This window comes from Ailuropoda melanoleuca, chromosome 7 (assembly GCF_002007445.2).
Source record: "Ailuropoda melanoleuca isolate Jingjing chromosome 7, ASM200744v2, whole genome shotgun sequence".
Taxonomy (NCBI): Eukaryota; Metazoa; Chordata; class Mammalia; order Carnivora; family Ursidae; genus Ailuropoda; species Ailuropoda melanoleuca.
This window is the reverse complement of record NC_048224.1, coordinates 134,838,987-134,851,934: the sequence shown is the minus strand read 5'-3', so window position 1 is coordinate 134,851,934 and position 12,948 is coordinate 134,838,987. Positions and strand designations below refer to the sequence as shown.

The following is a 12,948-nucleotide window of genomic DNA, read 5'->3' as shown; positions in this document are numbered from 1 at the left end:
TAAATAGAAATAATGTAGAAAAACCGTGGAATGTGAAACATGTTTCAGGTATGTTGTTTTGTATTCTCAAGTTATCCAATTATGTTTTTGTGTGGGATGTGTGTACATTTGCATATACATTTAGATACACACACACAACTACATTTTTATTTTAAAAGTTTTTTTTCAAATCTAGAGATACACAACAAAATGTTGACACTTTGTTATTTCTGGCTGGATGACTTTTGAATTCTATTCTTTCTCTTTGCTTATCTGTTTTCCAATTATTTTATAATGAACACATGAAACTGTGACAATAATAATATAAAGTATGTTTCATCAATCTCTTTTAAACAAAACAGTACAAGTTTAGTCAATAGTGTTCTTTCCTGAGGGGGGAAGTGGCCACAACTGAGAGATCGCAGTTGCCTCTCCACACCACTGTATGGGTGGAGTGAAGAAATGACACGGCATGTATGTGAACACTTTCATTCCTCTGGATGTCCAGCGTCTCAGCTTTCTGAACCTACCTTACAGCAAGAAAGAAGAAAGAACACGAAAGTCAGGAAAGAAGGAAAGATGGAAGGAAGGGCAGATACTTGCTCCCCAAGTCATTGCTAGCTCCAGTAAGGCCAGGGGACCTAACTGTGTCCATGTGAATGCCCTCACTTGGGTCTTTGCATATGTAATTGCAAGCAGGACTTCCAATTGCAAGCAGGTAGCATCCATGGTCCAGAGACAGCACTCATGGTGGTCTGGAGCTTGCCATGACTGCACCCTCCCTCAGTTGTCCCTGTGCATGACCTTAATTTTTGCTATAACTAACCATCTTGCTGGACCTGAGTCCTCAAATCCGATTTTCCAGGCTTCTTGATTCTCGGATTTATCTGTACCCCTATGATCTTTTTTTTTTTTTTTTTTTTTTTTTTTTTCTGTTTCTGTTAACCAAGTTCATTTCTTTTGTTCCAAACAGTAGTCCTGATTGACAAAGGTTGGCCCTATGTGACAACAATGTCAGGCTTGTATATTTAGATTTCTTGGGAATAGCTAGACATGATTTTAGAGCCTTGATAGAACAAGAAACTGCATAGGAATTTTTGTGACACATCTCATGGACTGGAAATGAATGATAGTTAGATTTCTGAAAGATTGGAGTTACAGAGTAACATATTTATTATCATTTTCGATCTGACTGTGCCCAGGGAATCAGCAGCTCTAAAGAAATAGTGTTATGATCTTAGACTAATAAAGTATCTTATAAACAAAGTACAGTTGCAACATTAGTGTTAAACCCATTCCATCTGAAATTATTGAATGTGTATTTTTAAAATCACACATTTTTTAAGCACTATTCTTTGCTTGAATCTGTTTCCCAGGATTTAAAAAAAAAAAACCCTGTTTTTGATTTAGTATCCCTTTCATATTTCTTCAGAAATTTTACTATTTCTGAATCTCAGTGACTTCACATGGACATCTGGATCAAGCCAATTACTGTGCCTTTCTCATTCAGGACATCAGCAAGCATCCGTAAGAAGGGCATCTGCTGTTTGGCTAATTGCGCTAATATCTGGGAGAATATGAAATAATTTTACATTTTGGAACTAGTGTAACTCAAATAGAAATCTGGAATCATCTTTCCCATCATCCTTTTTTGGTTGCCTATTTATAGTCCAAAGTAATTGAAGAACAAACTTTGGTATATTGTTACCGATAGTACTTTCCATAAAAATAATTATCTCACTATTTCACTTTCTGTTTACTTTTTCTTCAAATGCCAACCATCACCATTTGGCAGATAGAATATTCTCACTCAGAAGATGGATTTTTTCCAAGTGCAACAGATTTTTCTGAGAAGAAAAGAATGATGAGTTGGAATTTATGATAAAAATTGTAACAAAACATAAATATAATAAAACGATTATCTGGTGAACATGATTAAACTAGTTTCTCTCAGTGGGTTAGTGTCAGCCACAGACATGTAGTCCTCAAATAAATACTTAAAAATTAGAATTATGTTTTGATGAAAGGCTATTTCATGCCCACAGGAAGGTAAATAGGAAAGTTCTGAGTAAACCTTAGCTTTCACTCTCTAACTGGGACTTGGACTGGAGACAATGTTAATGCTAGTTTCAGTCCCACTGACTCCTCTTACCTGCAAATGATGACAGCACCACTGCATTGTTCAGACATCGTATGGATCTACAAAGGTGCATAGGCCCACAGAAGTCGGTAAGGTGGAGGTGGAAGGGAAAGGTTCCTCTTTAAAGTGGCATGCATAGCCTAGTTTTATAAAAGGTTTCATTTGTTTTCTCCTTTTCAAATACAATTTGAAAGTTAGTATCTTAAAAGTTGGTAGAGAGACACCAGGGTGGCTCAGTCAGTTCAGGGTCAGACTCTTGCTTTCAGCTCAAGTCATGATCTCAGGGTCATGAGATCCAGCCCTGCATTGGGCTTCCCGCCCAGCGGGGAGTCTGCTTGAGATTCTCTCTCTCCCCCTCCCTCTGCCCTCTACCCCTGTTCATGCGCTCTCTCTCTCAAATAAATAAATCCTTCAAAAAAGTTGGTATAAATTCTTAAGAAGAAAACGAAAGGAAATGAAAACTAAATTTAATGCAATTTAATTGTAGAGAAGGGCATATTTGCTGTCATAGGTAGGGAGCACAGTAACTTAGAATCAACCTAGAGGGTGATAGGGTCTTAGGGCAGTAAAGTCGAACCACAAAGCAAGGTTTCTGTAGGATAGCATTTCAGGCAAATACAGCATTTCGCCTGTTCAATTCCCTCTAAATTAGAGCTCATTACTCTTCATGATACATGTGGTTGCTCTCAAATTCTCAGTAAATGTACCATGAGCGAAGCAGTGTTATTACTCTTGATCAGCAGCCAGAGCTTCCTTGGGAATATAACTCTGAAACGTCACTCATCTGTGTGGACTGGGGAAGTCACGAGAGGAGGGCTCTTGGAAGCTGCTGACCTTGAAAGAGCTCACAGAGAGGGCAGGAGAAGCAAATTATCAGAAGCAAGCCAACAACAGAACAGCAGACAAACACACAATCTAATACTTGGAGGCCTCGCTCTGAAGGTTCAGTCCTTTTGCTGGTAGAATACATTCCTTCTTTTGTGGTCACTAAAACAGGGCACAGACCTCCTCCATCCCAGGAACATGAACAATCAACTGCAAAGACATTTGATTATTTTCCAAACTGTAGGCTGCCCGGCCAGATAGCTCTCCTATACATCACTTTCTGCGGCCACAATCCAACAGAAGTTGGGAAAAATACACAAAGGAATATTATGTGGAAGCCATAGACAGATGGCTACTGATATTAAACTATCTCCAATATACGCATATACGAAATATCTAGATCTAGTATGGATATAGGTATTGATATAGAAAGAGGTACAGATAATCAAAAGAACCCTTGGATCTTCCTTTAGCTTTTCCTTTTTAGCAATGGTACCTTGCATCCCCTCAGGCCACCTATGCTGAATTTAGCACAGAAGATATTCAAAGGCATAACTAATTTTTGCTCCTATGAGAAAGTTTGGTGGAAAATTATATTCTTTTGCAAATGTAATTACTGTGTGCCTACTATGGCCATGGGACAGGCTCCTGTTCTTATGAAATCATAGACCTGTTGAATTTACATTTTGTGATCGACTGTTCTAAGCCTTAAAGAGATCGTCTGCCTTTACCTCTCACTCATTAATCAAAGTTACCTTCAAACCCAGGAAAAGTTTCTGAAGACCACAGAGGTTCTTGCCAGAAGTGGGCTGGCACCGACCTGGGCACCAGCCCACCGAAGTTGGCGACCATGACAACTGCTGCCCCCAGGGGTGGCCCCGGATCTTCCTCAGAGACGTCCTGGGCTTTTTTACTGGACCATTTGAATGTGGATCCCCTCATTTCTTTGCCTGGAAAACTAATGTCAAAACAGTATATTCTGGGTTTCCTCTTGGTCTTGCTCTTGAGCTGTCTGATCTTCTGTTGACCATTTCCCGAGCACCACTGAATTGGGCCTTCAAGTTTTTATGACATTCTGTTTTCTTTCTGAATCTACACATTCCCTCCATTCTTTACAGTTCTGCCCCACAGCTATCTGAAACCCCGTCTCCGTCTCCTCGTCGCAGATCATACACATCTTTCCCTCAGGACATGTGTGCATTGTATCAGCACCTTCAGAGAATTCTTTGCAACACTTCTTCTCCTAATTAGGACTCATGATGCCTGGTTGTTTCTACGACTTTGGGGATACACGATTTTTACCATGTTCTCCACTCAGGAAAACAATCCTTCTGTGAACAACAATTTTGTTGTTGTTGTTACTCAAGCTATTAACTTGGACCTCAGGACTGCAGGGAAATTCCTGCCTGAGCCTATCTGATTAGTGAAACAAGCAGACTCGAAACTCTGTTTTCTCAGTTTCATAGCATAGCCACCGCTTCCCAGTATTATATGACGTTGGAACTGTTCTTCCCCGTGAATATCACCTGTAAAGTTGATGAAACCAGTGTTTATAATCAAGAGGGAGGAGGGGAAATAGCTGGGGCATGGTCAGGAGTCTTCTTGTGCCTGTCAGTTTCACAAAGCTGACCATGAACAAGGCTACTGACAAGGTTGATGCATATGTTACAACCTACTTGACAATACCAGTAAATCAAGCATGCCACATGTATTTATGTAAACAGATTTAATTATCCCCACTGCGTACCACAATGTACAGCATATTTTTAAGCATATGTAATGAGGAGATAAGAATCATCAAATATAAAATAATAGAATATTATGATATTCAATATAATATAAATATTTATGAAGTAATGGGAAAGAAACTAAATTACAATCAAGTTCAAGGGACAAGGACATCTTGGAAGGATCCAAGAAAAGCTTTATGGAAAATGTGAGAAATGAAGCTGACTCTTCTTTGCAAATGTTCTTGATTTCCTAAAATTTGGTAGAGAGATTGCTATGATGGGTGCAAATCTTTGTTTTGTGGTTTTCCCAGGGCATTAATCTGCTTACACCACTTCGCTGATGTTATCCCAAGGCAGTAGGGCTTCGTGTTTGGATGATATACAGTTTTACCAAAGTTCTGGGGAAAGTAGGAATATCATAGACAAATGGGCCCTGGGGTTCTCTCCCAGAGATCTCTGTTGATCTTCCAGAGACCTTGGTTCTTTAATAACAAGGCACATGAAAATTAGCTGGGGAATGTTAAAATCAAGATCCACATCACCACCACAAATATTCTGATGTATTGTTGGATGGCCCATGAAGTTAGCGCTTTTTACAAGTATCCCAGGTAATTCTGATGCTGAAGGTCCGTGGGCAGCTTGGAAAAACACCATCCTACTATAGACAAAGTTCTAATCAGCAAGTTTATTTACAGTTTGTCACGTGCTTTGTTATGGCTCTAGACATTCACGTCTGGCACGTAATATTCTTGTCATGGTGATCACCTTGTACCGTGTGTGTCCACGCTACTTGGAACACTTCCGCCAATTCCTTTCCATAGAGAAAAGCAGCAATATTCTCTAAGGGAATGCATATTCTGGCTCTGGTGAGTTTAAAGAGTGCTCTGAGAACAGGAGTTCCTTCCTCAAGTATGATTGACAAGTAATGGGTTCAACAAAGCAAACCTGGCTCCTTGCCCACAGGTCACCTCAGAATAAGAGTAAGTAGGTACGTATAGCTTATTAAGAATCTTCAGGAAGAGGTTATTGTGTATAGTCTTTTCTAAATGTGGTTGGTCACAGAAACACATATTTTTTGAAAATCCTCCTACGTAGGAAAGCAAGAAAATAAGCTCAATGCGCGCTGCAACAGAATGAAGAAACTTTGACATGAAGGCACTTTGATGTCTCTCCTTTTCCCTGTGTCATTTTGCACCCTTTCATTTTATAAAGTCATCAGCACTATCGTAACAAGGTTGCCGTGGGCCCTACTGGAGCCCTGCTGGTGGTGGGAGATATCTAAAAGGTTGGACGGTACATAATTTAGGCTTTAAGGGAAGCCCTAGAGAAAGGTCCATAATTGGGTGTGAATGTGTTCTAATAAAACTTTATTTACAAAACCAGACCACACATTGAGAAAACTTCTTTCTTTTCAGTTCTTCTTTGCAGTGTTTATTTCCGCCCTAGAAAAATGAAAATAAGGAACAGCCTGGCTTTATTCCTCAGGTACTTTTTGCAGCCATGTTTGAAGACAGTTCATTTATTGATTCATTTCCCGACAATTTGTTGAGCAGCTCCTGTGTGGAGCTGACATTTCCTCCTCACTTGATTCTGGCCAGTATTTCTCACTCATTGTAAAAATTCTGTTGCACTTTTGCATCTTTTTTTATTTTTTTTATTTTTTTTAAAGATTTTATTTATTTATTTGACAGAGATAGAGACAGCCAGCGAGAGAGGGAACACAAGCAGGGGGAGTGGACAGGAAGAAGCAGGCTCATAGCAGAGGAGCCTGATGTGGGGCTCAATCCCATAACGCCGGGACCACGCCCTGAGCTGAAGGCAGACGCTTAACCGCTGTGCCACCCAGGCGCCCCAGGCACTTTTGCATCTTGAGTCTCAGTGGGGGATGATGATAGATACTTTCAAGGGAGACTCGTGTTGGGGATTTTAGCAGCTCCTACAGTCTGTAGCCAGTTCTCAGTTCTTTCTAAATGTGAGCATATGAAATGGATTGTTTTTAAACAAAGTGGAGAGCTTTATACTTGTCAATGGTCCCTTTCTTTTGTTCAGTTTGGGTCAATAATTTGGGGCTTTCCACATAGTTATGTATGTGTATTTTCTCGCTCAGATTTTAAGAAAAAACTATCTGATACTTCCTAATATCCTTTGGAACACTCTATTTGAAGCTTAGCCCATAGTAAATCCTGAACAAGTATTTGTTGAATGAGTTAATGTTCTATTGCTTCAATCTTTTGGGAGAATTTTAAATTTAGGATCTTTTAAACACAATGTGATCTATAGCCCACTTGGATAAGCATAATACTTGCTCTCATTTGTAAAGTGGTGTATTTATTCCCATATTTCTTCAGATCTGGCTCATTTTGTAAAGGATATGGGGGCAAGGGAAAACGGTGAAATGTTCTCTTGGCAGTTCAAAGATAAGCATAAGTAATATATTGATTTTTTTCATTGAATCCCTACCAAAGCATATAAAAGTCACTTACTATCATTAACTACTCAGAGAGAAACGAGAAGTGAAAATTTAAAAATGGGACATATAAAGGTAAGAAAAGTGATTATTCGAAAAATATGGAAAAATTGACTCTGTTTCGGGGTAGAGAATTTCTACACTTCTACCTTAAAATCCTTGTCATGGAGGTGTTCTTATATGATAAAGATTGAATTTTGTTTTCTGTAGAGTTGATCATTTGGACAAGGAATTTATTCTCTGAAAATAAAGAGTGAAATCTATTTAAACCCTAATGAAGGTAAGGGTCAGTTTCTGTATTCTGCTTGAGGAAGATGTCTTCCTCATATAGTTTATAGTTTATGTATATGTGTGTATACACACACACATATATATTTGTACACAGTTTAAAATTACTTGTTAAGGAGGAAATGTATAAAAGAACAGACATGATCTTTGTTGTCACAGAAAAATGCTTAGATCGGTGATCACATTCTAGAAAGAGCAAAGTCATAAATACTTCTGTGCTCAGGCTCTCTCGTTCTTGTCTTAGGAGATGGATGTCAGTCAGTCTTTCAGAAATCTCACTTCAGGTAAGGTTTGAGCAGGATTTATTCTGTGTAAAGTGAATGTTTTTGCTGGGTTTTAAAAAGCCTTAATTTCCTTTTTAGATTTCCACCAGTAATTTGGCAGAAATAGCACATTCTTCTCATAATTATATTTATATCTCTGTATTTCCTAAGTGGTGTTTATTATATTTCCTTCTCAGGAGGGAATTTTTTTCCTTAAAATTGTTCAAACGATAGGTCAAAAGCTAGGAACAATGCAAAAGCCACACTCAGTACAATTTCCTACAGCAATGCATGCTTCTCCTGAGTTCTTTATTGCATTTACCAAAGAGTATTTAAGCAGAGCAGAGCAGTTTCCTGTGGCTTCTTCAGTACTGTGTATCTCTACGATGAAGAGTGATTGCACCATAGTCCACAGTGGCACCTTGAATAAAGTTCAAGGTGGACATAAGTGTTTTAAAAGTAATTTTATTTAAAAAGATTTTTTAAAGATTTTATTTATTTATTTAAGAGAGAGAGAGATGGAACAACTGGTGGGGAGAGGCGGAGGGAAAAGCAGGTGCCCTGCTGAGCAAGGAGCCAGATGCAGGACTCGATCCCAGGACCCTGGGATCATGACCTGAGCCGAAGGCAGACACTTAACTGACTGAGCCACCCAGACACCCCAAAATCAATTTTAAAAATAAAGTTTATAATACTTTATTTCTTTCATTGTTCTAAAATGCACACTTTCCCCAAAATGGTTCCAAATTGAGTGTCTACCCATATGTGACTTGACCCATTTGTGGGCACTGGGGAATACATGTTTTTACATGTAATATATTCAATGAAAACTTTGGACGACAATTTGGCCAACTCATCAAAAGACAAAACATGCATACCTCTGTACCCTGTAATTTCTACCTCCACGACTAGATCTTATTGCAACATAAACAGAAGTCGCAAAATATATGTATAAGGACAGTCATTAAAGCATTTCGATAGCAAAAATCAGAAACAGGCTAACTCTTCATCTGTGGTAAGAGGGTTGAATAAAGGATATTGTATCCAAACAATGGACTAGTGGATAGGTATTTAAGAAATGAAGGAAAGATATGGAAAGGTAGTCCCAATAGAATAGTAAGTGGAAAAGATATTTAATGAATAAATATCCGGGTCGCAAACTCGAGGGCTCCCAGGAGCCAACAAGGTAACATCAGGCCAGGTGTGACCTAGGGCAGGTGACTGTGGGCACGTGAGAGGTGAGGGGGCTGTGTGGACTGAGGCACAGCATCCCCTGCAGGAGCCAGCACCCCACTTAGATGTCTAGGTTTCTCAGGACAAGGTAGACTAGATTCAGGTGCTAATGTATGCTTTTGGGTATGTGCTTAATGTTTTCATTTCCTTTAAAGGCTTTAAAAATAGAGTGCTAGCCAAGCAAAACACTTGTGTAGGCAAACCTTGGCCCAGTCATGGTGTACCTCCTATTGTCTAAACATTGAAAAATTTAGAAAATTGTACATTAAATCATGACAGTGGTAAATTCTGCAAAGGGGATTTGGAAACGATGGGTTGGCATTGTACTTTGTATATTTCTGTACTGTTTGATCTTATTTCATTGTGTGTACACTATATATCCTCAGTGATCATGCCAGGGGGCCAAAGAGTCATCCCTTAAAGTCCCATGGCTTAAGGGGTTTTTCATTTATACTCTCTGTTTAGTATATGCAGCATCCCTATCTCTGTGACTTTGGCAATTGACTCAGAACTCAATTTCTTCAACTGTAAACAGGGTAGAAAATGGCTTGCTTTACATGTTGGTGACGTTTATGTAAGGTGACATTTACAAATGCCCCATGTGTGGCCCTTGCTTTGTCAATGTTTATTTCTTACCTATGTCTTTGTAGACCACAACTGAAATGGAGTCACATATGTCAAGGACAAAATGGAGACAGCTAATGCAGGTGATGAAGGAAACCTAACCCAACCTCCAAGGAAGTTACAACCCTTCTCAGAAATTAGCAGAGGACATCAGCCAATTCCCAAATGTCAAGTCTGTTCATGCCATTACTGGACTTCCTTCTTCATCTGACAGCTAATCTGATCTAAAATAAGAAAGAAGATCATTAGGAAACCAATCAGCTGAAAAAACCAAATCACCTCCTTATTTATCCCATAAGAATCCCTTAGTCTGTGAGCAACTTAAAACTCATCGTTCCTATAGCCTTGAGTTTCTTGGTTTACAGATTGAAACCATTACAACAAACTAATCTTTCTGCTTTGTTTTATTTAGTGTCCAAAGTTTGGTTTTTGACAATGTCAAATTCACCATCATTTGGGGATGCCAAGAAACAAGTAAAATTGAAGACCATTCTAAACTGAGATTTCCAGCTGGCAACAAATACTAAAGTGTGTCTACCTTCCAGAAGGTTTTTTTTCTACATTAAGGATTAAATAGTTTGATAACTGGTTTTGTGGTATAATTAGGGATTTTGGGGGGGTATCACTAACTTTTCATTTGTTCTTTCAGTAACTAATTTTGGTGGTCATTTGTGCTTTTAATAAGTCTTCAGACTAAAAGATCACCTTTCGTTTTTAATGTGGTTAAAAAGCAAAGGAGAGTCTACCACTTAAAATGCTTAAAACTTTAGTCATGACTATTTTTTTCTTGCTTTGTTAAAGAATCTGGTTTCCTTAAACATGTCAACATTTAAAGAAGCTATCAAAATAAAAAAAAAAGGATGGAATTCTCTTAGTATAAGGGAGAAAAACTGACTTTGAATATAGACAAATTATGGACTGCATTGAATTCATTTTATAAGCAAAAATAAGTGAATTCCTCACCACCACCATACTGTTTTAATCAAGAAAAATCTCCCTGTGAATGGTACTTCTTAAAATATCACCAATATAATATACACTTCAAGGGAAAAAAAAACAATACAAATATTAATCTTTGCAAAAACCCAGCATAAAGTCGAGAGAGGAAGAACCAAACATACACACACACACACACACACACACACACACACACAATTAAAAACATTAAGCAAAGAAGCTGAATGCAATTAATCAATCAGGTATTTTAAAACCAGTCGGTGAGATTCTAACGATGACATGTGAAATTATTGTATATATTATATTACAGGATGTATCAGTTTACCTGGAGTACATGGTCTCTACTTTTCCGTACACAAAATACCAGCTGTTCATTCACCCTTACCATGGTTTTGTGAAAGTTGTGAAATAGTACAATTTTTTTGAAGTCTCTTCAAGAAGTAACTCAGCCTTCCAGGTAAGCTTTCTGTGAGACTCTGCAGTGTGGTCTGCTCGAGGCCCTTCAGGACTCCCTGCTCATGGCTGGGCCTGAGCTATAGGGGAGAGCCAGCATGTCTGCACCTCACGTCCATGGCTGTTGTAGAAGTTAACTTACGCTGAGCAAGGCCTCCTCGTCTGTGGTCCAGCTTCATGCCATAGTGAGAAGAGCAAGGCTGGAAATCCAGGACATCCTGAGCCTAGATCCCAAGCCCATATCTTGCTGGGTCTGTGGTCTAAGGAGGCAATGTGTTCTTCACTGCTCTGACATCCAGTGTCCTGATCTCAAAACTTGGTGAAAGAATCCCAGCCTTGCAAGATTATTTTAAGCGTTAGAGAAAACACATTAAAAAGGTTCTGGCACACAGTAGTTTCTCAATATAAAGTGAGTATTATTATGATTTTTGTTGCTATATTATTATAAGACTATTTTAAACCACATTCAATTTCCGTATTGGAAGAATATTGTCATTTAAAACACTATATTAATGTATTTTAAAATGCCAGCTGCTAAGTATTTAGGGCCCGGTAGAGCTATTAATATACATAGAATGGCAGAGGTTCATAAGGTCCAGACACCAGTTTGAAAGAGTCCAGAGAGACTGAAATTTAAAAGGAGGAAAACGAGCTGGGGGAAAGGACCGTGAGCTCTTTACATCATCTTCAAAATGACAAGAATAAGAACAACTAACATGCAGTAAGCATGGTGTACCAGGCATAACTTTACCTGCATTGTGACATTATTTCATCATTGCAGACATCCTATATTGTGGCTTCTATTGTTATATCCACTTTACAGATGGAAAAACTGAGGCACTGAAAAGTCAGCTTATTCAGTGTGATGGTGAACAAAAAGAATAAAGTCCTTAATCTCATCACTTACATTATGTTGGAACATAAAGACAACAAATACACAGACAAAAAAATACATAAAATATTTGGAGAAGATAAGTGCAAGAAAGAAGGAAGCAGAATAAGGGCTCGGAGTTGAAGAGGGTTCTAGCAGAACTGGGCTGGCTGCGATGCCTGTCCTTCTGCCAAGATGGTGCTTGAGTGAAAGCAAGGGGCTACGCGAGGGACAAGTTGAGCTCTGGAGGAAGAGCAGTGTGGCCAAGGGAAGGATGAGAGCAAACATCCAGGAGCATCTGGAGAGAGCAAGCAAGAGGCGGTAGCAAAGACAGAGGAGAAACCAGAGGAGACAAGGAGCCCCATCACAGAGATCTGTAAGTTCATGGAAGAACCGGAGTTCCATTTTGAGGGAGATGGTGAGCCATTGAAGTCTTGAGCAGAATGGAGAATGAACCCCACTTTGAAAGACAGCTGGGTCTGTATGATATGACAGTGGTGGATGCATGTCATTGTCCATTTGTTGGAACCCATAGCAGGTACAACACCAAGAGTGAGCCCAAATATAAACTGTGGACTTTGGATGATGATGATGGATCAATGTAGGTTCATCGATTACAACAAATGGACCCCTCTGGTGGGCATATTGACAGTGGGGGCTGTGTTGTGTCAGGTGGTGGGAGGTTTATGGGTAATCTCTGTATTTTCCACTTAATTTTGTTGTGAACCTAAAGCTGCTTCAAAAATAAAGTCTATTAAAAAAAAAAAGGTAAATGGCACCCTGCGGACATTAAACCATAGGGGAAGAAGGTAGAAACAGAAAGGTTAAGCCGGGAAATTATAGCAGTTGTACAGGTGAGAAAGGATGTTGCCTTTTATCACATAGTAGGTGTGGTGATTTTCCTAAGTATTAGATTCTGGACCTATCTTGAAGACAGAGCTGATGATCTATCTTTTTAATAGATTGAATGAGTTGTATAAGACGAAGCTAGGTGTCAAGAATGACTTCAAGGTTTTTGGCCTGAGCATCTGGAAGAATTGAGATCTCATTTACCAATAGGGGAAACTTTGAGGCAAGATCATTATGGGGAGGCAGGAGAAGAGTTTAATTTTGAACAT

General features: G+C 39.0%; 1 long non-coding RNA gene across 1 annotated transcript in view; it reads left to right on the top strand.

Annotated features, from left to right (window-relative positions):
- LOC117803128 overlaps positions 1–12,546 on the top strand; it is a 40,572-nt gene extending 28,026 nt beyond the window's left edge. Inside the window, exons 2-3 of the long non-coding RNA XR_004626806.1 lie at positions 9,576–10,077; positions 10,817–12,546. This is a non-coding gene — a long non-coding RNA (uncharacterized LOC117803128). The remainder of the gene's footprint in view (positions 1–9,575; positions 10,078–10,816) is intronic.
- The last annotated feature ends 402 nt before the right edge of the window (positions 12,547–12,948 follow it).